This window comes from Periplaneta americana, chromosome 16 (genome assembly GCF_040183065.1).
Source record: "Periplaneta americana isolate PAMFEO1 chromosome 16, P.americana_PAMFEO1_priV1, whole genome shotgun sequence".
In the NCBI taxonomy this organism is placed as follows: domain Eukaryota; kingdom Metazoa; phylum Arthropoda; class Insecta; order Blattodea; family Blattidae; genus Periplaneta; species Periplaneta americana.
The window spans coordinates 63,452,259-63,478,652 of NC_091132.1; the positions used below are offsets into that span (position 1 = coordinate 63,452,259).

Genomic DNA, 26,394 nt, shown 5'->3' on the forward strand with positions numbered 1-26,394 from the left:
ATAAAATAAAAAAAATCTTTACTTGCTTCAAGTAAAATTCCCGCGTTTTCCTTCATCGTTTGTGGATTTTCTCCTAACATATTCACGTTATCCGCATAGATAAGCAGCTGAATTAACCCGTTCAATTCCAAACCCTCTCTGTTATCCTGGACTTTCCTAATGGCATAGCCTATTCTAGAGCGAAGTTAAAAAGTAAAGGTGATAGTGCATCTCCTTCCTTAACCCGCGGTGAATTGGGAAAGAATCACATAGAAACTGGTCTCTACGGACTTTGCTGTACGTTTCACTGAGACACATTTTAATTAACCGATGTAAAGATTAATAATTGTTGGTTCTAGTCACTCAATTGAGTGCGCTCTTTGTATAATGGCAGTTGACTTAATGTATGTCTACATATATGTCGAACATGGAGTAAGGTCATAAAGGGAAAACCAGTAGAGGAGGGGGATTCCATCCGGTGTTGTGGATTGAACTTCGGCGTAGCTTAGTGGTTAGAGCGCTTGGTACGTAGAACCAAGGGTCCGGGTTCGATCCCCGGCGTCGGAGCGAATTTTTCTCCTCTAATAACCATTGTTACCATAATCGAACTAGAATACCCTTGTCACCCATTTTATAGATTGCGATAAAAATACTCCCTTTCCATTTTATAGGGATTTCTTTTGTTGAATAATAATATTCATGAAAAAATGAAGCGGTATGTTGTCATATTCCTCTCCAGTATATCTGTGGAGTTCCGAGGTTAGTCCGTCTTCTCCTGGGGATTTGCCATTTTTTTTTTTCTTAATATTTCTCATTAATAATTTCAATTCCTTATTACAAAAGTCTTTCCTGTATACTCTCTAAAATCAAATTGACTTGACCCTATTTTTAATCATCCTATAATTCAGCATAATATATATATATATATATATATATATATATATATATATATTTTTTTTTTTTTGAGCAACATGTTATGTTCACTGATTCTCTTATACCTTTCCTCGTGTGATTCTAGCTTTTAAAAGTACTTCTTCTTGCTCTATTCAAATCCGTTTTCATGACAACTCACTGCACAATTTCAGATGCACTAAATACGAAATAAAAATATATGTGACGAGAAACTAGTGCTCTCAAAGCAGATGTCGCTAAGGTGTTTGCAGATAGATTTCTTTTGAACACCGTTAGAATAAAATTCTCTACAGTACAAGAAAGGACCTGAGAAGTGAACTGAAAAACTTTTGTACCTTTCTTTTCGGTCGATTTGATCGATTTCCAATTCAAACTTCGGAGGTGAAGACGCTCAGAAAGTTTGAAAATAGGACATAGTAACGTGTATAAACTTTTTTTTCGATGTTGCTTTGGGAACTACCGCAATTATTTTTTTTTATTTCAATATCAAGCATCACTACAAAATATACTGTACAAGCATGTTAAAGAGTGTTCGATATATGCCTAGAGACAAATTCTTATGGGGTACTTCATCATCGTCCAATAACTTTATGTCAGTCTATCAAATGTTTATATTTTGTAATAGATGTCTTATCGTCCCACATTACTTGTATAACTTCACTTGGCAAACGACTACAAAAATCTTAATTAATTCTTATGATATGATTTATTTTTGTACAACTGATCCATAGTGACAACTGTTTCATTCTGCAGCCGATATATATATATATATATATATATATATATATATATACACACAGTCAACTCCGGATATAGTGAACCTCTGCGGACTTTTATACAGGGACATAATTTTATTTTTACTAACATTTTTAATATTAACCTGGCTACACATTTGGATCAACGCCGTTTGCTACCTCCTTCCACGACTGGAGTTCGATGATACTGGCGTAATGTATAAACCCACGACTGGAGTTCGATGATACTGGCGTAATGTACAAACAAATCACTTTATTAGGTATAGGATGGAAGAAAAGTAGTTCATTCATTTACGTAAACTAGGAAATATTGCGCTTTTGAGTTTGATAATTTTCATTAGGTTTTTTTTTAATCAAAATACAGTACAGTATTAACAATGAGTGTTTTTACTCACGAACTGAAGTGTCATTATACAGTGTATATTATACTGTTTACAGCACATTAGCGTACAATATAGAGAATGAAGTGAAATTGAAAAATAATCATAATATGGATATTTAAACACATTTTTTTTTAATGGTAACCGTTCATTTCGATACAGGCTTCAGTTCTAATGTGCATATTATCGCACTATAGACTATTGTACATAATTCCAATTACCAGTTTCGTCCTTCATACTAGTAACTCATGTTGAAATAATTCTGTACCTGCTCTATAAAAGAGTACCTTACGCACTGTAAATTCAATCTTCACTTCCGTCCGATCCGAAAAGATAAAATTACTCAGACATACTATCTACTGTCCGTCCAAGTGGTTATGTCGTAGGGTCGTAGAAAGGGGGGAATCACGTGACAGTTAATTACTTAACGAGGCCCTTTTATTTAAGTTATTTTAAACAGTTGTATAATATTACGTAGACGTCCAATTCCTAACAGAAATTAATGTTATCAGAAAAGAGCTAAGACAGCCCAGCCACTAGCTGGCAAATAAAAGCTCATGGGGGAAACCGGGATACGACGTAAGCAAATGGACGACAGTACCTGTGCGAAAATGATTCAATACTGAAAGCTCTTTCGTCACTGGAAAACGCGAACATACTTTTGGAACGTGCTGTTTACTATGACTGTAAGGCTACTATGACTGTATATGCGGTCTTGGATCTGTGTGGAGGACGGTTGAGCGTCATTAGTAGGAGTGGGAGTGAAGTACATTAAAAAACTCAGGTACAATAAAAATTGAAGTAAAAATAAAATGATGTCCCTGTATTTCGTTCGCTATATCCCAGATTCACTAAATCCGAAGTGTCTCTCCCCTAACCTTAAATGACAGGAATGAATGAAATTGTGAACGAGAAAATAAAATACTATATAGTAATTAAAATATGTCAATTTTGTGGAATGGATTATACTGTATACAGTTACTCGTAGTTGATTTACTTATACTATGCTGTCGACCTACGTCCGCTTGCGAAAGACCACGTTCAACATCACCTAGAATATACGCCTTATCTTCCGAAGAAAACACTTTACGCTTCAACATTTTTATACAGTACATTCACTGTTGGAACACTAGAAACAGACTGATCAGGTAGAAATGACAAAAGCTGTTATGGTGTGACTGCATACACAGCCTTGAAATTTCCCGGGTCACTTAATGGAAACTGGAAGGGGATTGATGGAGTTTGAAAGCCATCGAAATCTTACCTTCATTTATGCTCTGGACATAATGTTCGTCCCCTTTTAATAAAAGAAGGCAATTTCATTTTCCGTTGTTTCGATGTTATCCGTCATAATGGAAATATTTCTGAGAACAACAGTCAACCCTTTGACGGTAGAGGATTATAAACAGAAGTAGAGTAGTGTGCCTGAGAACAGAATGGCAACCCTTCGGCGGTGGAGTGAGGTAAGGTCGTCACGTGTTGCCTGAATTTACAGTACAGCTCATTGTCTAGGAATCACTAATCCTATCTTTCTCCTGTGTCTAAAGGAGTAAGAAACTTAGAATGTTGTTCTCAACACATTCTTTCAATTTTATACAAGAAGGTCTGACTTCAAATAAGAATTTGTCAGTATACGACTCTTGTAACTTCAACTTTTAAGGTTCACTATAACCGAAGCGAGGGTTCACTATAAATATAAATATTAATGTACATTTTAATGTATGCGGGTCGGGACTAACGATTTAGGTTCACTATAGCCGAATGTTCACTATAACCGAGTTCACTATATCCAGAGTTGAATATATATATATAATGATGTGCGAATGATGACATGCGTGTTCAACTTAAAATAATTTGAATGTCAAAAAATTGAACTGTAAAATATGAATGTACGAAAGCTCAGACTTTAAATATGTAGGATAATACTAACGGGTGTACGCTTTCAAACAGGTTTTGTTTAGTACGATGCCGTTCGTAAAATGACATGAGCAAGTACCAGCCCACTCAGCGGTGATTCAACACGTCAAATTTCGGCAATAGAATCTCGCGACCTATTGGCTCTACATTACGGCACATTACAGACGTACTTTATTTGCATACCTTATAATGAGTGCTGAAACTATCAACTGCTGAAAATATAGCACGACACTATTTGCAGGATTTCATCGTAATACGCTTATAATAAATGAAGATTCGCTGTTCTAATGTGTACAACAGTGTCACGAATTAAAACTGAACTGCTACTGCCTTTAATTTCAAGGAAAAATCCCTGGTACTCATATCTGTTGAGAGGCTGAGTGAACCCTAGGTCCATAGTGCTGTCAGAAGGATTAGATCAATGGAGAAAATCCATGCTTTCATCGGTAATCGAAACTCGACCTTTTGGCTTGCGGAACAACATCTTAACTGCGATACTACACCGCGCCACAGATTAAAGTTATACTGTGACAAAAGATTAGGCCTTTCCGTCCAAGAACATGACATTTAAATAAATATTATACATTTGAATATTATTCATAAATATTGGAAATATAGAACATTATCAACAAAATAAATAAATGAAGAAAACGTAATAAATAGTCGACTCAATTGAAAATTAATAGTAGAGACACAATAAAGTATATGTAGATGGAGGTAAAACACATTTTATACAATATTTCTCACGGTGGAAGTACTAAAAGGGATAAGAAAACCACTTCATAACATACCAGCCTATGTACAGTAGCTGCAAGGAAAGAAAAACTTCGTAGCAGAGAAAAATCTTAATGGCAGCTCCGCTTGTTTACACACACTCATTTAACGAACGTCTGACTGTTAGAATTCTTTGCAGACCGATGTTATGGAAATGTTATGATGTATTTCTTTGATCTTTCTCAAAGGACTTTTAAGTGGCAAAGCCATAAAATTCTTTTTTATTTAAAGTTGTCACAAAGCAAAGAGAATTGATTACATTTACAGAAGACGAAAATAACTTCAGTTTTAACGAATACATTCAGCTGATTGAATTCAATTTGTTTTCACATATTCATTATTATTATTATTATTATTATTATTATTATTATTATTATTATTATTATTATTATTCAAAGTAATAAGATTTAGAGGTGATAGACACTAAACGCAAAAATAATAAAATAAGATAAAATATTGGAACAAGTTTATTAATTTTGCTATTTAGGTTGTTGTATTCCATATTTGAAATCTTACAGATGTTTAGAATAAATTATTCAGATTCCAAAAGATTACTCGTACAATAAAGATATCTCTCTGTGGCAAAGTACAAAACACGCAATCACTTTTTTTTTAAACAATGCCAATCCCGATATTAACATACGGTTCTAAGACAGCGCTAATCAAAGGAGAGAAAAAATTAGAAGCTGCTGAAATGAGAATCATTCGATCAACAGCAGGCTACACTTTAATGGATTACAAATACAGCAATGAAATCAGAAGTGAATTGAAACTAAATTAATGGTTTGAAAAACATGTACAACAATAAAGAAATAGACGGAAACAACATGTAGGAAGAATGAAACCACATCGTCTTCCATTTCAGCTCCTCAATCACAAACCAGATGGGAAGAGAAGTGTGATACGAACAAATGTAACATCTTAAAATTCTTTTTCAGAACGAAAAGTTACATTTGTTCAGATAAAATTTCTGCACATTTAAATGACAAAACTAAAATTTTTCAATCACTTATTGTCATAATACACTGCTTTCTTAAATTGATTGAGCATATTGGGAATGTTTCTTATAAAATAATTTGTAACTCGAAAGGAAGCAAAAACGAGCTAAATTCTATCTAACGTTTTTGTTTCAAATATCTCAAAGAATAATCCCTTGACATTAATGACATTACTTACGGATCACTTTGTATTTATGTGTTAATTATAATACAGAAAATATATTATTTTTGTATAAGCTTTATGCACATCAGCCAAAACATTATATTCAAATCTATGATCACTTATTTTTACAGTAACAAAAACAAGTTCTTAGAGCTCTTTCTTATGAAAATTCTCAAGGAAACGCGGAAGTCTTACAACTGTTACATAAAGAGTTTATAAAGTGCGCGAATTTTCCTTTTATCCAAAGCAAGGTAAAGTACTTTGCTGGGTTTGTAATGGGCAAAAAACTATGAAGGAATTAATAATTCATATTTGATTGTAATGTATCTTTTGTATACATTTTAAGTTTATATCAATACTGATGGAGAAAGTTACACAACGCAGAACTGCACGCATTATATTCTTCACCTGACATAATTAGGAACATTAAATCCAGACGTTAGAGATGGAAAGGGCACGTAGCACGTATGAGCGAATCCAGAAATGCATATAGTGTGTTAGTTAGTTGGCCGGAGGGAAAAAGACCTTTTGGGAGGCCGAGACATAGATGGGAGGATAATATTAAAATGGATTTAATGGAGGTGGGATATGATTGCTCAGATAAGGACCGATGGCGGTCTTATGTGAGGGAGGCAATGAACCTCCGGGTTCCTTAAAAGCCATAGTAAAGTAAGTATTGATAAAAATATTATTATTGTTGTTGTTGTTGTTGTTATTATTATTATTATTATTATTATTATTATTGTGTTCTTATAGATTTTTACTTAATTCTGATGATTATAAATATGAGTTTAACTGCAAATATTTTAGTTGCTGTAGTTTATTTGCCAGACGTCAAGATCTTGATTATTTTCTTTTGTAAAGTGATTTAAGGGTGATATTGACCGTGAATTCTTCATAAGCGATGTCAGTCTTCGTATTCCTGCTAAGGGTTTAAGATTTCATATTTTTTTTTTTTACAATAGAAATTCTAAATCTCTCTCCCCGATCTGCAGATGTATAAAATATGCTAATTTGCATAGACTGAACTTGGATCCATTTAATGCGTAGGCCTAATATATACTTTTTGGAGTTTTATATCAGTTATTAATTTATGTCTTTTGTTTACATATGCATTATAATATTATTCTCGTTACCTTTTATATCATTTGTACAGGGACATCATTTTATTTTTACTTCAATTTTTATTGTACCTGAGTTTTTGGATGTACTTCGCTCCCACCCCTTCTACTAATGAAGTTCAACCGTCCTCCACACAGATCCAAGACCGCATATACAGTCATAGTAGCCATACGGTCATAGTAAACAGTACGTTCCAAAAATATGTTCACGTTTTCCAGTGACGAAAGGGCTTTCAATATTGAATCATTTTCGCATAGGTACTGTCATCCATTTGCCTACGTCGCATCCCGGTTTCCCCCACCTGCTTCTATTCGCCTCTTTGTAAAGGCTAGTGGCTGGGCTGTCTTAACTCTTTTCTAAGAACATCAATTTTTGTTATAAATTCGACGTCTACGTAATATTATACCCATAAAACTGCTTAAAATAACTTAAATAAAAGGGCCTAGTTAAGTAATTAACTGTCACGTGATTTCCCCCCCCCCATTTCTACGACCCTGCGACATGACCACTTGGACGGACAGTAGATTGAATGTCTGAGTAATTTTATCTTTTCGGATCGGACAGAAGTGAAGATTGAATTTACAATACGTAAGGTACTCTTTTATAGAGTAGGTACAGAATTATTTCAACATGAGTTACTGGTACGAAGGACGAAACTGGTAATTGGAATTAGGTACAATAGTCTATAGTGCGATAATATGCACAAAAGAACTGAAGCCTGTATTGAAATGAACGGCCACCATTTAAAAAAAAAATGTGTTTAAATATCCATATTATGATTATTTGTAAATTTAACTTCATTTTCTCTAGTGTACGCTAATGTGCTGTAGATTGTATAATAATAATAATAATAATAATAATAATAATAATAATAATAATAATAATAATAATAATAATAATAATAATGGTTTATTTTAACTGGCAGAGTTAAGGCCATTCGGCCTTCTCTTCCACTCAACCAATATGATAGAAAATTACTATACATTGCATAATAAATATGTCCACATGGTCAGCTCAGTTCGTGAGTAAAAATACTTATTGTTAATACTGTACTCTATTTTGATTAAACAAAAACCTAATGGAAATTATCAAACTCAAAAGCGTGATATTTCCTAGTTTACGTAAATGGATGAACTACTTTTCTTCCCTCCTATACCTAGTAAAGTGCTTTGTTTGTATATTACGCCAGTATCATCGAACTCCAGTCGTGGAAGGGGTAGCAAACTGTGTTTTCGGTTCTCAACAAAGTATAGCCAGGTTAATATTAGAAATGTTAGTAAAAATAAAATGATGTCCCTGTATTATATTCATTTATATGATTCCATTCTTTCATTTTCAATTATAATTATTTTTAGTTGTCATTATTTTAATAATTTTATTATTTGTATACAATTTTTTTTTTTTTGTAATTTCTATCATTATTAATGTTCTTGTTATGAAACTGTCATGTGCTGAACTGTTACTGGCCCCTGGCTGTTGTACAGCAAAATAAATAAATAAATGAATGAATGAATAAATGAATGAATAAAGAAATGAATAAATAAGTAGATGAATAAATAAATAAGCAAACAAATAAATAAATACATAAATGAATAAATGAATAAAAAATAAATAAATAAATAAATAAGTTAAATAATTAATAAATAACAATAATAATAATAATAATAATAATAATAATAATATTATTATTATTATTATTATTGTCATTATTATTATATTCGGAGGTAAAAGCCTGTACTTTACTATGTTTATGTAAGCGCATAATTAAGAGAGGCCTAATGAAATTTAAGCAGTGTAATAGATTTTCTTAACGCTAAGCAAATCACCACACTTGAAAAATAATGCGAAATTTTTCTTCGTGGGAGATGGACTGTCTTGAAAGCGAAACATCCGGTTGCGTTAAATATAAAAGTAGTGACCTCTTCTACCACACAAGGTCAGAATTATCCAGTGTTTATTTTTAAGTTGGAGTGCTATAAACTTGAATTGTTAATTCTGTAGCATTGAAAGTATTTGTGTAGATTAAGAGTAGTGTAGACTCGATGGCTCGTCTGATTTATTTATACGTAATGGAATGACGTCTTGAATCTAAATGCAGGGGCATCAGAATACAAATACACAGACTTGGAAGATACAAGACTCAGCAATTAACTCAGCATCCTTTCTAAGTGCGTGGGATATCATAAACATTTGATCACATTTCGAATGAAACTAATTACGGTACTCGTAGCCTATTTGTCGGAAGTCACATAATGTTTCCATCTCAACTAGAATGCGCCTCTTTCTAATGATGTTTTCTTTTCAGATAGATTTCATATTATGTACAGCTCGATTCAGCGTTATTGGCCCCTGTCCTTGGTTGTTTGGCTAGTGAGCGAGCTGTGTGCTGCGTCATAAGAAAGATATTTAATCACAAATGTCCACAGAAGGGGAAGAGAAAAGAGGAAGAATGAAAATAATATCTATGCTTGAAGCTGAGGGACACGCATGTCAAGAAAATATAAGTCATCATGACATTGTTTAGTCTACAGACGTGTGGTTAGTAACGGGACGTGTGGAAGAATATTGTGTTTCGAGACGAAGTGTACCGCGTCATGATAAGAAGGAAGTGTTAGGTGTTATATGACTGCGCGGCCTGACCTATGTGAGACAGCGCGCCAGTAGTGATGAGTAACTCGCTCTTAGTCTATCTACTTACATTTGCAGGGCCCAAAATCCCTGAATCAAGCTGTACAGACCGATTATTTAGTCCTGACAGCTCAGCGACGCGAAAAAGGGTAAGTAATAGGAGTAGTGGGGAGAGTTCCGGAGTAGAGATAAGGGCGAGCGGTCGGCAAAGGCATGCATTACAGCTTAACTGTACTGGAAACACACCGCTCTACCGCACAAATGACATCAGATCGCTCCGAAGGCAAGTGAGTGACTAACCCAAACACCCCTTGGCGTAACTATATGGATTCGCCTGACCCAGGCGCACATCTCCGGCGACTGTCAGAACTAAATAATCGTATTATACTTTAGATGCACTAAGACTACCGAGTGTGGAAATCTACAATGCGCGGTAAAAACGGCGTAAGTCAGAAATTGGTTGTTTTGAGTTATGAATTCCATGTGAATACAAAAAATGTAGTTCTTGAGATGACATAAAGGATATATGTCTATCCTTTTCCATAATGATGTTGAGAGTGAGGTTTCCAGCCTATCATAATTCTATTTGTCCTCATTTCAAACTTTGCTTTGGCTCTCCTGAAAACTTGCAATTTATGACTTATGCCCTTTTTATCGCGCACCAAACAAATATAAATGCAGATCACCATGATTATTACCACTTTCATCAACTTCATCAATATCGAGGTCCGACTTTTAACTATATATATATATATATATATATATATATATATATATATATATACATATATATATATTTATTTCATTTTGTATTTTAATAGCTACATATAGGCCTAGAGCGTTTTATAATTAATCAATTAAATAATTCGTTTCGTTTAACTTTCTCCTATTGTACGACTTACCAATACGATGTAAATAATTGAGTAGAAACTCAGAAATTTCTTACGTAAATATTTTCAATATTTTTTATAAAGAAGATAAGCAATTAGGCCTATATAACTAGGAAGAAAAGTAGAGAAGGTAAACTTGCGAATTCTAAATGAGGCAGTAGAGCTAGTGGATAGCTCAAATACTTGGGGTGTACTATAAGCAGCCAGGAAGTCAAAAGGAGGATAGCAATCGCAAAGGAAGCTTTTAATAGAAAAATGAGCATTTTCTGCGGACCTCTGGAGAAAGAACTAAGGAAGAGACTAGTAAAGTAAATGGACATTACGACGAAATAAACAGAAACGAATAGACGCATTTGAAATGTGGATATGGAAAAGAATGGAGCGTGTGAAGTGGACAAACAGAATAAGAAATGAAATTGTGTTGGAAAGAGTGGGTGAAGAAAGAATGATGCTGAAACTGAGCAGAAAGAGAAAAAGGAATTGGTTGGGTCACTGGTTGAGAAGAAACTGCCTACTGAAGAATGCACTAGAAGGAATGGTGAACGGGAGAAGAGTTCGGGGCAGAAAAAGATATCAGATGATAGACGAAATTAAGATATGTAGATTATATGAGGAGACAAAGAGGAAGGCAGAAAATAGGAAAAACTGGAGAATGCTGGATTTGCAGTGAAAGACCTACACTTGGGCAGAACACTATGAATGAATGAATAGGAAATAAATAATATACAAATATATAATTTATGTTCCGAAATTCGCATAGTTCTCAGCTGTGGAGTAATGGTTAGTATATCTGACCGTGAAACGAGCGGGCCCTTGTTAAAATCCTGGTTGGGACAAGTTACCTGGTTGTGGTTTTTCCCGGGGTTTTCCCTTCACCTATTAAGAGAAAATACTGTGTAACTTTAGGCGCTGGACCCTGGGTTCATTTCGCTGGCATTATCACCTTCATCTCATTCACACGCCATGAAAAACAGTCGTAAAATAATGAGAGAGAGATGGAACGGAGAAAAATTCTCTCCGGCGCCGGGATTTGAACCCGGGTTTTCAGCTCTCCGTGCTGATGCTTTAACCACTAAGCCACGCCGGATACAATCCCGACACCGTTGAGAATAGTCTCAGATTAAGCTCCATCTCTTGGGTTCCCTCTAGTGGCCGCCCTCTGCACTACGTCATAGATGTCTATGCACGCAGGACCGAAGTCCATACATGTGTAGAGGTGCACTCAGATGAGTGACTGGTTGGCCGGGGTCCGACGGTATGGGCGCCGTCTTTAAATCACAAAGTGATTTATTACGCATATCATATTTATTTTGATGTACCGAAGTACATATGATATTTCCATGCAGATATTCTGCTTTCTCAGATGATGAGAGAGAGATGGAACGGAGAAAAATTCTCTCCGGCGCCGGGATTTGAACCCGGGTTTTCAGCTCTCCGTGCTGATGCTTTAACCACTAAGCCACGCCGGATACAATCCCGACACCGTTGAGAATCGTCTCAGATTAATCCGGGTTCAAATCCCGGCGCCGGAGAGAATTTTTCTCCGTTCCATCTCTCTCTCATCATCTGAGAAAGCAGAATATCTGCATGGAAATATCATATGTACTTCGGTACATCAAAATAAATATGATATGCGTAATAAATCACTTTGTGATTTAAAGACGGCGCCCATACCGTCGGACCCCGGCCAACCAGTCACTCATCTGAGTGCACCTCTACACATGTATGGACTTCGGTCCTGCGTGCATAGACATCTATGACGTAGTGCAGAGGGCGGCCACTAGAGGGAACCCAAGAGATGGAGCTTAATCTGAGACGATTCTCAACGGTGTCGGGATTGTATCCGGCGTGGCTTAGTGGTTAAAGCATCAGCACGGAGAGCTGAAAACCCGGGTTCAAATCCCGGCGCCGGAGAGAATTTTTCTCCGTTCCATCTCTCTCTCATCATCTGAGAAAGCAGAATATCTGCATGGAAATATCATATGTACTTCGGTACATCAAAATAAATAAATAAAAGTCGTAAAATAACCAATTAAAGAAAAATTCGCCGGATGAGGAAATTACGTTTCAATTGCTTATAGGTAATGATATTTTACATTAATCATTTGTGGATTTTCGAATTACCAATAACATGCTCTCTCCGTAACAGCCGATTGGAATCTATTACATATTTTTATTGTTTGTTAGTGTCTAATGTTTACTGTACGTATCATTGCAACAGCATTCTCCTATAAATCTATTCCTCTTAGCCCCAAATATTTCCTAATCACCTTATTCTCGAACACCCATAACCTCTGTTCCTCTCTCAAGTTTCACAACAATACAGAACAACCGGTGTTAATATAACTGTTTTATAAATTCTAACTTTCGACCCTGGTATCCTGAATAGAAAACTAATTACTAAGGCCTGGGAGTTTAGCCAAGAATTCGTCATGTTAGTGGTGCACAAGATATAGAACGCTGTCTGAGTTAGTACACAACTTGCGCTGTCTGTTGTAGGTCACGCGGCATTGGGTACGGTAAGCAGGCAGGGAATACGCTGTGAGTGAAATCAAATCATACATAAGCGAGGACGTCCGAAAACAGGTACAACAGATACAGTTGTGGCAGATTATGGCAGCGAGTATTTTTCCTCTGATGGTCGGAATATTGTTTGTAAGTTGTGTGGAACAAAAATAAGAGGTAGCTATCATAAATTTTATATGGAACAATATAGCGCAACTAAGATGCATAAAAACATGTTGCATTACATAAACAGAGAGAGGGAAGAAAATATGCCTTCCACGTCTAACTTCAATTCAGACACACACAATAGCTTACCTTTCATCCAGAAACATGTAGGATTTTCTACTCTTTATATCATTCGAGATTAACAAGAAGGTTCTAGAGGAAACCAAAACGTTAACCCACATAAAGGAAACACTAATACCTCCTCTGAGACGGTTCCTCGTATAGGATAAGGAGATTTTCATTAGATTAGTATTTCGTGTTAATATTCTTATATGGATAGGAAGCGCGGACGTGTAAGTAAGTTTCAGAATGTGAGACGGAAGTAACAGGTGGACAGGAAGGCTGAAGCGACGCTACGCGGACAGGAAACATGTGTCCAGGCGTGGAGTTGACTGATGAGGGAATGTATGGACTTTGTCTGCGGGTGGTCAGTAAGATGACGCCAAGCCAGGTTCCAAAAGAGATGATCTGGTATATGTCAGAGAATTGTCAGGACGCCGGAAGTAAGGGGATGTTCTAGTTAACGAACAATTTTTGAAGAACGCGTCTTAAGTGACGTAAGTGTAATCATGGCCAATCAGGATTCTTAATAGAGACACGTGATATATAGATAGGAGGGCGAAATTGTAAGTTTGGTGGTTGAAAGTAGAGGATAGATTTGGCAGACACACAGAAGGCATATACAACGCGTACGGAGAGGTCGCACTCCACATATTCTCGGCGAATCTAACTCGGAAGGATAACAATTTACGTACTTAGAATTTTTTAGTGGGTTTAGTAAGAAGTCGTGTGTTGTATCATTATTATAAGTCTGAATTCTTTTCTCACCATTATTATTACATTACGAATAAATGGTCATCACGTTATCAACTCTCCGTTATATTACTGGTGTTTTATAATACAAAATATATAATTACGTGAACTCAGAAATTAGTCTACCAACCTGTAGGAAGTGAGAGCAGTAAATTATACACTTGGACGCGCATTTCTGCTAATCTGAAACGAACACTTAATAATAATAATAATAATAATAATAATAATAATAATAATAATAATAATAATAATAATAATAATAAACGTTCTCATAGTTCTTACCAACAACTTCTGGTGTGCGCCTACGTCATTTCAATCTACGAGCACGTCTTCCAAACCCCATGTCCCGACCGTTTTTGCAGCTGACCTGGGACCTCATCCTCTACCGGAGTAATCTCGAGGAGGCTGGCGCCCAAATTAATCAGTGTACATAGTTAATTATTGACATCGACGTGCCTCCTTGAGATACTTTCCATACGACGGAGCTGGCAGCCGAGGGCAAGGAAAGGCGTCGTGGGCAACGACGATGACGACAGGCCGACCGCTTCACCTCTTAGCTTAAATTTGCCCCCATCACGTCATGCAACGTAGAAAAAAAGTTTTTCTTTTTCCAATACAGATCATGTTTGAAGAAGAATAGAAGATCTTTTTTCATTTGAAAACTTCAAAATGTGTATTATAATTCATTGTAATAAAGCATATGCATATAATGTATAATATGGTCACTATCAATTTATTAGGCCTACCTTTTCATTTACTGTTCACATTGTTAATATTAATGCATATGTTGTGTATATTTATGTTTATATTACTGGAAAAGATATTTGGTTTGTATAATTTACGATTAAATATGAAATTTATTCTATGACTCTGTGTACGTCATTTCACTAGGTTTGCCCTTGACCTTGGTAGTACTTACGTATTACGTGAGCGACTGAAAGCGATTCAACCCCCCCTCCCTCATGTTTACGAGATACAGGTAGCGTATAACCCCGTCATCAATAACTTGCTGTAATGTTCTTGTGGCTAAACCCCCGGGCCTTAATTATCTTTACAACAGGTCTATTTGAAACTTTTATTACATGTAATTCAGAAAAATGTAAAGGTCTTTCCAACAATACTGATTTCATTCTGCATGTAACCATACAATAAATTGTTCTTTTGATTCACAAAATTCTTTATACATTCATGAGAGTTAACGTAATTCTGCAAGCCAGAAATCTACAGCAACCTCAATGTCACAATATTGGATATTTTTTGTCCAAACTCAATTCCACTGAACTGCTTGTCAAAGTTCTGACCCAAAAGTTTGAAAATATTGTCATAAACCTAGTACGAAGTCCTCCTCTGTTTTCTATTGTGCATTTGGCTGTAAAATTCAAGTTTTCTATAGCCCACTTTCATTAAACAAATTTGACATTCATTGCTGTAGTTATTTTGTTTCCATTGACATTCACTATTTTGAAAAATTAAAGGGTACTGGTATTAATTTTCTCTGCATATAGGCTTAACAGATAGAAAATAATTGTTACTGGAAAAAACGTAGATAACTCTCAAATTATGGTAGATATATTTTAAGGAGTTAAAAACGTAAGAATACGGGGGAAATGTGCAATTCTACAATCGTAGATGTGAGTAATGGTAAAAAACGAAAAGCTTAAATTTATTACATTTTTTTTATTATTGCAGCGCAGAAACTGCGTAGTTTAAAATCACATCAGTTTTAGTTTAAGGGCAGTAGGTGCTCTTGAACCGGGAGGTTAAGTGGGTCCGGAGGGATACAGGAACCATCTGGCGGCGCGCAATCTCGCTGTGCTGCATTTATATTTTATTCCTGATTTAACAAATAACCAAGCCATCGATCACGCCGGCCGCCGTTGCTTCCCGCTGTCCTACATCCAGACATTATACTTTACACTCCAAACTTTAAGACTTTCTTTACTGGGAACGTAAACGAACTGTCAAGGCAGCTGACAAGACATGCGCTGCGTCTGTTCGGAGCCATCCGGGCTCCTCAAACCCATTCACAGTAAATGGAGCACTTAGATTTTTCATAGCTCTTGTTTTTAACTTTCTGATGAACTTGAAACTACAGGGTGAGTAATCATTTAGTTAGGAATGGAGTACAGAGCTTCAAATCCTACTACAGCATGACTTTTGCCCGTTTCAGGCATGATATTTTTGCGTTTTTTTAGGTGGAGACTTACAACGTTACGTCACAGCAGTGTCATCGGTTGTACATTTAGTTTCAGAGAGAGATCAAAGCATATCAAGGAGTATAACTATTATAGGTACGGAGTAAAAGTACTTTGTGCGAGATTGTGCTTGTTTCCGCACAAAACCAATCCGCGGAAAGTCTAAAATTCCACATTCAGTATTCCCAACCTAACACACATAACAATTTCCCTCTTCTTACTGCTTAAGTGACATATTAATTTTACTGCTTTAGGCTTTTAACATATTATTTTTAGAGACGTTCAATATAGTAATAATTATAAATTGGAAACTTACCACTGCAATTTCACCTAAATTGCACTATTAATTATTGTTTTTAAATACTTTCAAAAATTAAGTAAACTCTACAACTCCACTAAAGTTACTGCATTTGTGATGCAAGTAACATTAAGGAATTAGATGTCAAAGATATTTTCCATTTCTAAACATCTCCTTGATCGGCAAAATTAAACTTGCCGATGTTATTACTGCAATATGTTATACAAATAATATTGTTAAAATGTTAAAATGAAAAATAAATCATTATATAACCTTACCGTTTGTTTTAAGTTCGCATTTAGGCCTATAGACTGGGGGGGGGGGAAAAAGACAGATGTATATCACGGCCTGCTGGAGTATAGTAAACACAGAAAACATTTTAAAGCAACAATGTTGAAGATAGATATTTTTGTTTTGCAAATTTGCCGTCATTGAACAGAAACCAAGATGGAGATTTCATTGCAACTAATTAGAAATTCCTTTTCAAGTAGGTAATAAACGATCTTCGCACAAAATAATGTACGATACACGAGCGGTATGTTTTATTTCAAATCTCGGAAATTGAAAAAGCGAAACGTAGTTGAGCTTTTTGAAACTTTTCCTCAAACATGAGAACTTCAACATATCGCTCTTGTAACGCATATTACTATTCTTCATTTAATCCAAGACTGAAATTAGAGAAGCTATTCACAGCGAAGTAGTGATAAGATCAGAAATAGAGCAATCAGCAAATGTATGTATGTATGTATGTATGTATGTATGTATGTATGTATGTATGTATGTATGTATGTATGTATGTATGTATGTATGTATGTATGTGTGCATGTGTGCATGTATGTATGTATGTATGTATGTATGTATGTATGTATGTATGTATGTATAATGTTGGCGTACAAAAAAATCTATTCGTCAATAGGAGGACTCCGAATAAAATTATCTGTCATGTCCTTGCTGAGATTTCCTGCTTCGTTATCATATGTCTACATAGTGCGTGAACTTCACCGGTCTTAGTTCTCGTATCAGAAATATAGTAGAACAGTTTCAGTATCTCTGAAGAATTCCAAATACCGCTAAAAACGTGTGGAAAGGGAGGTAACTTTGTTAACTGTGTACATTATTCGATGATGGATGGCAAAGTCGATTCTATTAGGTCTGAAATTTTAAGGTGTATTTTACAAGCCCCTGCGCCTAATCTACTGCCTAATTTAAAGTACTGTTGCTACTCAATTATATTATAACTGAAAGGAAATTTACTCTATTCATTGCAAAACCTGTTCGACTTTTTATTGTTATGCTAAAGAAAAGAGAACTGCTTTCTGCAGCACTGAAAATATTTACATCTTCTGAGTCACGAGTTTAACGACGTCATCCTTCTGCACTTCTGTAACGCATTTAAAAGCCGCCGAAAAATTTTCCGCCTTCAGTCTTAAAAGACATTTTTGTCCTTCACCTTGTTGCTATAGTGAACTCTTTCAACTGCTCATCACATGGAGCAAACATCTGAAATGCTGACTGCTGGTTTATACTGCGAGATAGACAGTGGGCTTTGCGTCAATTGCCATAGAAAATATAATGCTTGCTGTGTTTTAAAATTTGTTAATGACTGCTACGCTTTTAGTAACATATTACGAAGATCGATTCGTAAATGATACCTTTACTTATTTTGGTGAAGAGCTTGAAAATTTGTGTATGTTCGTACATTTAATTTTGCATACGCATTGTGATTTATATTTCCTTTCGTACCTTCTAACCTTGTAATTGCGAGAATGAAGGAAAAATAAATATGAATCTAACGACCTGCGATTTTAAGATCTTTCAAGTAGGGTTATGGCATTTAATTGATTAAACTAATCGATTAATCGATCAATTTCTGTTTTAAAATTAATCGATCAAAAATATTTAATCGAATAATCGAGTCGATTAAAATTAATCGGTTGTAGATGATATTAATTATTATCTTGTTAATATAAACTCATACTAAAAATTTCGACAATATTCCTCTCTCGGAAATTGCTTACTTAAAAGCACAATAGTACTATTATTTTCTAACTGCAAACCAGGTAGCGTAGGAAAAATCTTCGCACAAAAACTTCAGAAAGAGATGGAGATATAAGGACAGTTACCTAGTCTACCTCTATTGAAAGTTGAAACAATGCGACTCTTTTAAGTTTTATGGTTTTCCAAGAAAACTTCCACCTTGTTGTCAGCTCATCTTCCTAGTATATGAAATACATACTTTTCTGGGATTCGTCCCCCTCATCCCTTATAAAATAGCCATATCTACAATGTGTGCAAGTGAGAGCGTAACTACCTTCTTCTCTTTCTAAAATCTGGTAATTCGATTACAATAGAGGTCGGTCTTCTGTTTCGACCGATGTACTTTTGCAGTTGCAGTTTCTGTACTGAGTTTGTACATGAAGGTTGTGTTTATTTTGATAAAGGAAAAAATCAGTTTTCTGCGGTTTGTGAAAAGTGTAAACTCCATTATGTCATGTGATAATTTGAGAGGTAAACTCGGTGAAACGTTTGGATTTAAATTGAACAATCGTGGAGAAGTGCTTGACAGAAAAAAAAAGTTTTTTCGTGTTTAGTGATGCAGGAAACATTGTTACTAAACGTAGAGCGGCACTTAATTCGGAGCATGTGAATGCACTCACATGTTTAAAATCATGGATGAAGCAGTATCAACTAGGTGAGTCTTCATACTTTTTGTTATTTATATTTGTCTCAAAAATTCCTGGAGAAATTGACACAATAAATTATAAGCCTCATAATAAATATGCTAGTAAATAATTAAAGTAGTTGTTTTGTAATATAACAATACAATATGTATAGATATACAATATTTAATACTTATGCTTATCACCGAACACAAGTTAAGTTTAACAATAATAATTGTGTATTACAGTATATTAAAACATTTGTTTTCCAAATCGACCAGAACTCGATTGATCTACCGATTAATTGATTAAATTCAAATAGTTAACCGATTAAATATTTTGATCGATCAACAGCACTACTTTTAAGTTATATTTCTTTCGTCATAACAGCACTTAAAACTGGATAAAATGAAAATACGATGGCAAAAAAACATTGGAGCATAAAATACGAATGAATACCCACCCCCGGAATAAGGGTATACGATATATTGTTTCCCTATGTACTTAGACCCTTATTCCCGGAGGGAGGTATATAAATACGTATGTTAGCCAAAATAATATCAAGAAATGGAAAAAAGGAACAAGAAAGAGAAAACAAAAGAATAAAAAGCGAAAGCATAAGAAGAAAGTGAGTTTAAAGAATAGTAGGAAAGAAACAAAGAAAGAAAGTAAATTAAGAGCAAGAAGAAGCTAAAAGGCAAGAAGAGGAAACGAATAATAATAATAATAATAAAAATAATAATAATAATAATAAAAGCCGATTAATATTTTTGATTCTATGACAGAAGTGAAATGACCATTGCCTGTTCATGAAACATTCATTCTTCTTAGCCTAATTTCTGAAACAGAAATTGAAAAGTAATCGTGACATGACATAAATCTGATAAATTGATAAATAGCAGGAAAAAAAAAAACAAAATACTGCTAATTATATTTCAATAAAATAGGAAAACAGATGAGAAACAATACGTCCTGAGGCTTTTGTAAATTAATTCCTGAAAAAGAATCTAATATAATAAATTATGCCACGGTTTTTGCAATGCCATGCAACCGACTTCATATAGGCCTATGTATGTATGTATGTATGTATGTATGTATGTATGTATGTATGTATGTATGTATGTATGTGTGGCGAATCCTCGGACCTCACCTCATCTCACACATCTCGCCAAAATATTGTAAAAAATTGCAGAAAATTGTAAAAATTTTAGAAAATTACTAAATTGTAAAACTGTAAAAATTGTAAAAATTTGTAAAAATTGTAATTGTAATATTGTAAAATTTTGACTTGTTCCACATCTTAAAGCTTCATTGCTCATGTAAGATCTATGGAATATAATACATGAATGAATGAATGAATGAATGAATGAATGAATGAATGTATGTATGTATGTATGTATGTATGTATGTATGTATGTATGTATGTATGTACAATAGTTTGAAACATCATAGGATGAAATAAAATGGAGAAAGGATTTTCTCTAAAGGAAATAAAGGCGAAATAATACTGTTGGGTTTCGGACGTGTATGAAAATTGTTAGCGGAGAGGTACGAGTAGGCCTATAAGATGAAAATTGTAGAGTGGCCACTGAAAGGGCAAAGAACAAAGGAAGGCATTCTATGAAGTGGAGAAGGTACAATACGTACATCAGCAAAACAATGGTGGAAAGATGCGAGTAGGAGAATGGAAGGGTTGTTGCCATGGAAACAAAAACAAGCTTATAAAGAGAAAAAGAAGAAATACAATAAAACAACAAATGAGACTGAGACGAGAGAACATCGACAATGTATAAAAATAATAAAGCCACAATAATTAATCTGAATCAGAACGGTTCAGACGACTACAGTATACCCAGACATACAGAATACATAATGTTACCCAGCAGATGTTACATCATTATTCTAATTACATTCGTCTGTCATTTACGCAACACTTCTCGGAACTGAAACTTTGAAAGCGCAGTCTCTAACAATTCAAGGTAATGAATATCTTAATTCTGTAATTAACATGCCTCGGAATTCAGCGCTTGTCGTATGCTCACAATAGAAATCACATCGCGTTACTCCATAATCTCTCTTTTTAAATAAACTTGTCACGGTTCTTAAGTTCACAGAATGCTTACGTTTTCTAAGAATAGGCGTATGTCACGCACGAGAAATTTTGCCATATAAAATAATTAGTATGACATATCTTATAGCCATTTAATAATTATATGAAGCTTCGCTTGGCATTTCGTACTCCTAATCAGTTAATATCGTTCTAAAATTACAATTATTCAGAAACGATAAAATTATATGTACTGTTTTATGGGCTATTTTACGACGCTTTATCAACTGTTATGGCTATCTAGAGTCTGAATGATATGAAGATGATATTGCTGGCGAAATGAGTCCGGGGTCCAGCGCCGAAAGTTACTCAGCATTTGCTCTTAATCGGTTGAGGGAAAACCCCGGAAAAAAGTCGACTTGGTAACTTGTCTCAAAAGGGATTTGAACTCGGGCCTACTCATTTCACGATCAGGCGTGCTAACCGCTACTCCACAGCGTGCACTGTGTGTACTGTTGTATGGTATATTTACTTTTCATTGAATGCTTACTCTTTTTTTTCATGACAGAGTATATTATTATTATTATTATTATTATTATTATTATTATTATTATTATTATTATTATTATTATTATTATTATTATTATTATTATTACCATCATCATCAGTCACCATCAACAAGGTTTAGTTCTACTGACTTGTTCCGATCTCAGGAATGATTGAATTTGGCTCGCCATTTCTTTGGTTTCTTCATTTTTTTTTCCTTTTATACAGTATTCATTCATTATTTCATTCGAAATTTGAAAATAAGGCATTATTCGGATATGATTCATGTATGCTTGTTGATATTCTTTTACATTTTCACATACCATAGATTGTATATGCTTAACTTCATGCTAATGTATTTATTAATTTATTTGACGTAGAATATTTATTTCCCCATACCAAGTATGGACACCCGTCCCCGGATAATGAAACAAAAATGACAGAATTTCAAATGCTTACTAACAAGATTATGAACCACAACCGAATGCTAATGTTAGGCCATGAACCAGTGTAACTTGTGTGACCACGGCCAAAGACTCCACCTTCTTTAGCTGCGGGCATGAGGGCGACAAAGTTGAGTATAAAATTAGCAGTGCTGAGCACTCTCTCAGTAATATCTCGGAATCGATAGCAGCTACAGACATGCCTTTCATTAATTACTTCCTTCATCATAGACACATACTCTCCATTAATAGACTGAAACAAAAAAAGAAAACATTGCAATCAAAAGAACTGTAATTTTATTCCCGAAACTGGGTGACTTATTTTACGTGCCAGCGTATCCCTGATATAAGACAGTTTTTTTGTCCAGTCTTCTATATTATCTGACTGCTGGCCTAGAAACTCTCATTGCAGATATCTTATTTTGTTGGAATTCCTATTTACGAGGGTCATAATAAAAATCATGAGCAACCCATTGTTATAAATCTTAATTTATATTTTTTAGACAAACCAGGTACACCATCTTAATCTACAGACCTTTCTGTCACTTTTCAACATAGTCTCCATTTCTTTGAAACATTTTCCCCGCCGTTCTGTAAGTTTGAAAATTCCCTTGCTGTAGAAGTCCGTTTCATCTTCCCTAAAACACTGACGCACTGCTTTCCGGATGTCCTCCAGCGTCTCGTAGCGTTGGCCTCGCAGCTGCTCCTTTACAGAACCGAAAAGATTGTAGTCGGAGAGTGCCAAGTCGGGACTGTAGGGAGATTGCGGAAGAGTTTCCCACTCAAATATTCTGATTTTCTCCACAGTGACACGATCAGTGTAAGGCCACGCATTATCGTGTTGCAGGATGATCTTCTTTCCAGGGCGTATCTCGCGCAATGCACGACGGAGCTTCAAGACTGTCTGAATATAGCGGACAGTATTTATGGTCTGTCCAGATTCAAGAAATTCAACCAAAATGCATCCCAAAACTCATCAACTCTTTCCTTGTTGCGATCTGTGGAGGCAGATCGAGGGCGATAGCTACGAGGCTCATCTTGGATGCTCGTGTTCCCATCTTCCAAATGTTTCATCCATCTCCTAACACTGCTGACATCCATGCACACATCTCGTATGCACGCTGAAATCTGAGGTGAATTTCAGCAGCAGATTTTTCTTCTTTAACAAGGAATTTAATGACAGTACCCCTGTCGAGACGAACCATAGTTGTCGACCATTTTGCAAACATTGCCTGTGGTCACATGATAGAAGTTAATGATGTAACAATATTATCATTACCTAGTGTAAAGTCTGTAGATTATGATTATATAATCGTTTATGTTACATTGTTGAAATCGACTTTCAGTACGACCCTTGCAACATTCACTACCGCACAAGAACGGTGAAACAACTATCGCTTTGTCATTTAGTTTTTGCGTATTACCTCTGCAGAGACTGACTCCTTTTCTTACTGTCCTCCACTGGGTCGTCGTGATTAGTTGTGATTGTAACCGGGCGTGTTCTGTCTCAAATAGTAAGCTCGGAGCTCAAGTGATATATTTATTTTTTCGGCCATTTCTGAAGATGAGGGAACATATTCCTGATTAATAGAGCCCAGTGTTTTGTTACATTGAACTACAAATTTATGCTCTCCGCCGTTTTGTACAACGAACGATACAGCAAGGACACAACTACTGATATTGGGCATGTATAAATTCGTATAGTCATCTGCAAAACATTGTTTTAGGAAGTAATGATTAATTGTCTATATTATAAGAACAACATGCATGACTATTTATTATTTTTAAAAATAAACAGGTCTGTATAGTAAACTATAATTTTTGTTAGACACAAAACATTGGAACACTTTCACAAGAATAAAAAACTATAACGTCTGTTCGAACTCAAAAAGCGATGTATTTTACGGCTGTGATATTGAGGAGTCCTCTACATAACTATTAAACCTACAATGAATGACTACGTAGACTACATGTTAAAATTTTCAAACGAAAATCTTCTCCTTTCAAATAAGCAACGTTCGTACTTTGGGAAACTTATTTCAAGGTCACAAGAAATTATTGGTGCATACATAAAATGTGATAAATCGATGTGTGTATTGCCATGACCTTCGTTCACCAAATCATGTGAAACTTTAGTAACAAGTAATTGAGTCAGTTGAAACGAGGTGGTTTGATTATGATGTTGAATGCTTTAATTTATGTACAGATCGGCAAAAGACAGTTTCAATCAAACTAATAATAATGAACACCTAATTATGTAGCTATGGTACTCTTTTCCTATTTTCTTCTGCTCTGACTATACTGGTATCGAACGTGCCGTGTGTGTATGCTATCATCTATACCCCATAGCACAGTTAACCAGTTTACTTCACTCGGTGATCAAACGCTGACTTCACGATTAATTTATATTTTCTATTCATTTCAAATGAAAACCTTTGTCAGAGCAAAAACGCTACGAACTTTTGTATCAACCTAATATAATATAGAGTAGCAAAATTATCCTGTTATTCAGTCATGACATAATCTAAATTTAATGAAGATTAGAAAGAACGGATTTTTAGAAGGCTGTAATTCTTTATTTTTTCAGTTAATTGAATAGTTGTAAAAACAAAATCTATATAGGAACGCCATTTAACAAAACCATTATTATTATTATTATTATTATTATTATTATTATTATTATTATTATTATTATTATTATTATTACCATCATCGTCATATTTTCATATTGTAAGAAATGTAAGCATATTGTGAACATGCAGGAAATAATGAACTTAATCACTGAGGAAGACAAAGAAGTAACGGAACTTAAAGACAGATTTCAGCTTTCATTGCCATCACTAATGATGGAGCCTACACTTCCGAAGAGCTTGATGTCTGTATATTAGGATACAGTGAAAACATCTAAAACACAGTTTATTTGATAAAGACAATAAAGGAACCCGTATGTTAAAATTGACCAAAATATCGATTTTTAGATTTTTACTTAATATTATTCCTTATTCAATTCTGAACAGATTGATATATACATTATGTGCAGTGGAACAATTTTGGAAAGGTGATTAAGTACAATCCAGAAATGCATTGCAAACTACAGTAACAGTAAATGTGAACTTTATCGACTTTTTTCACAAGACTACATTTTGTACCCATTTACTTTAGGTGCAGTTTTCTCAAAAACTATTGTAGCTGTCAATCTGAAATTTGGAGAAATACTTTATTGTATTAGAAATAATTTACTACCATAATTGCTGTTTTAAGGGATTAGGTACAGCTTACAACAGTAACATTTTGGAAATATTCAATATTTTTTCCCCTCCATTACTGTATCTTGTACAATAATGAAAATTAGTATGTGTAAAACACTGTCCTTCTGTTATATGAAAAAAAAATATTTTTACGTTTAAAAAAATTATTTACATTTTTTTTTCTCCAAAATTCAGTTCACTGTAGAGGTATGAAGCGTTTCCCATATAACTCAAAAACTATCCAACATTCTGTGATGAAATGTTTTGTATGCATTTATGCACATTATATGTATAATATGATGCAAGATCACTTCTCAACCTTTGATAGATTGTCTGATAAAAAATAAATTCATTATAAAAATGGTCAAATATCAGTATTTTCTTCTAACACAAAATAAAAAAAAATATTGTTCATTAAGGAATGTAGTTGAAAGAGCATGATATTGTAAACATGAGTTTCAGAAATAAAATAAGGAGAGAGAACATGAAAACGTTAACAAGTTTATGAGTTATAAGGGAAACGCTTCATCACTGCATAGTGAACTACCACCATTATGAATTAAAATATACATATATATATATAATTTTTTTAAATCGTAAAAATATTTTTTTTTTTTCATATAGCAGAAGGTCAGTGTTTTACACATACCAATTTTCATTATTCTTCAAGATGTAGTAATGGAGGAAAAACATGTTGAATATTTCCAAAAATTTTACTGCTGTAAGTTCTTTGTTTTTATTGATTTTATTTATTTAAATTTAAATATAAAGAATAAAGAATATAATTACAAACAAGAGAAATAGAAATAAAATAATACAATCAATATAAAAAAGAAGATACAGTAGTATTAACAAAATTTGAGACCGAATGAGCAGCGCTCGTGTTTCATAGTTTC

At 34.6% G+C, this 26,394-nt stretch overlaps 4 non-coding genes across 4 annotated transcripts; 2 read left to right on the forward strand and 2 right to left on the reverse strand.

Annotated features, from left to right (window-relative positions):
• The first annotated feature begins 473 nt into the window (after window positions 1–473).
• Window positions 474–546, forward strand: TRNAT-CGU (transfer RNA threonine (anticodon CGU)). The gene has a single exon. It is a non-coding gene; the product is annotated as a tRNA-Thr (tRNA).
• Window positions 547–11,533: 10,987 nt separating this feature from the next.
• On the reverse strand, window positions 11,534–11,605 carry TRNAS-GGA (transfer RNA serine (anticodon GGA)). Its single transcript has one exon. It is a non-coding gene; the product is annotated as a tRNA-Ser (tRNA).
• Window positions 11,606–11,915: 310 nt separating this feature from the next.
• On the reverse strand, window positions 11,916–11,987 carry TRNAS-GGA (transfer RNA serine (anticodon GGA)). Its single transcript has one exon. It is a non-coding gene; the product is annotated as a tRNA-Ser (tRNA).
• A 373-nt stretch (window positions 11,988–12,360) lies between these two features.
• TRNAS-GGA (transfer RNA serine (anticodon GGA)) lies at window positions 12,361–12,432 on the forward strand. Its single transcript has one exon. It is a non-coding gene; the product is annotated as a tRNA-Ser (tRNA).
• The last annotated feature ends 13,962 nt before the right edge of the window (window positions 12,433–26,394 follow it).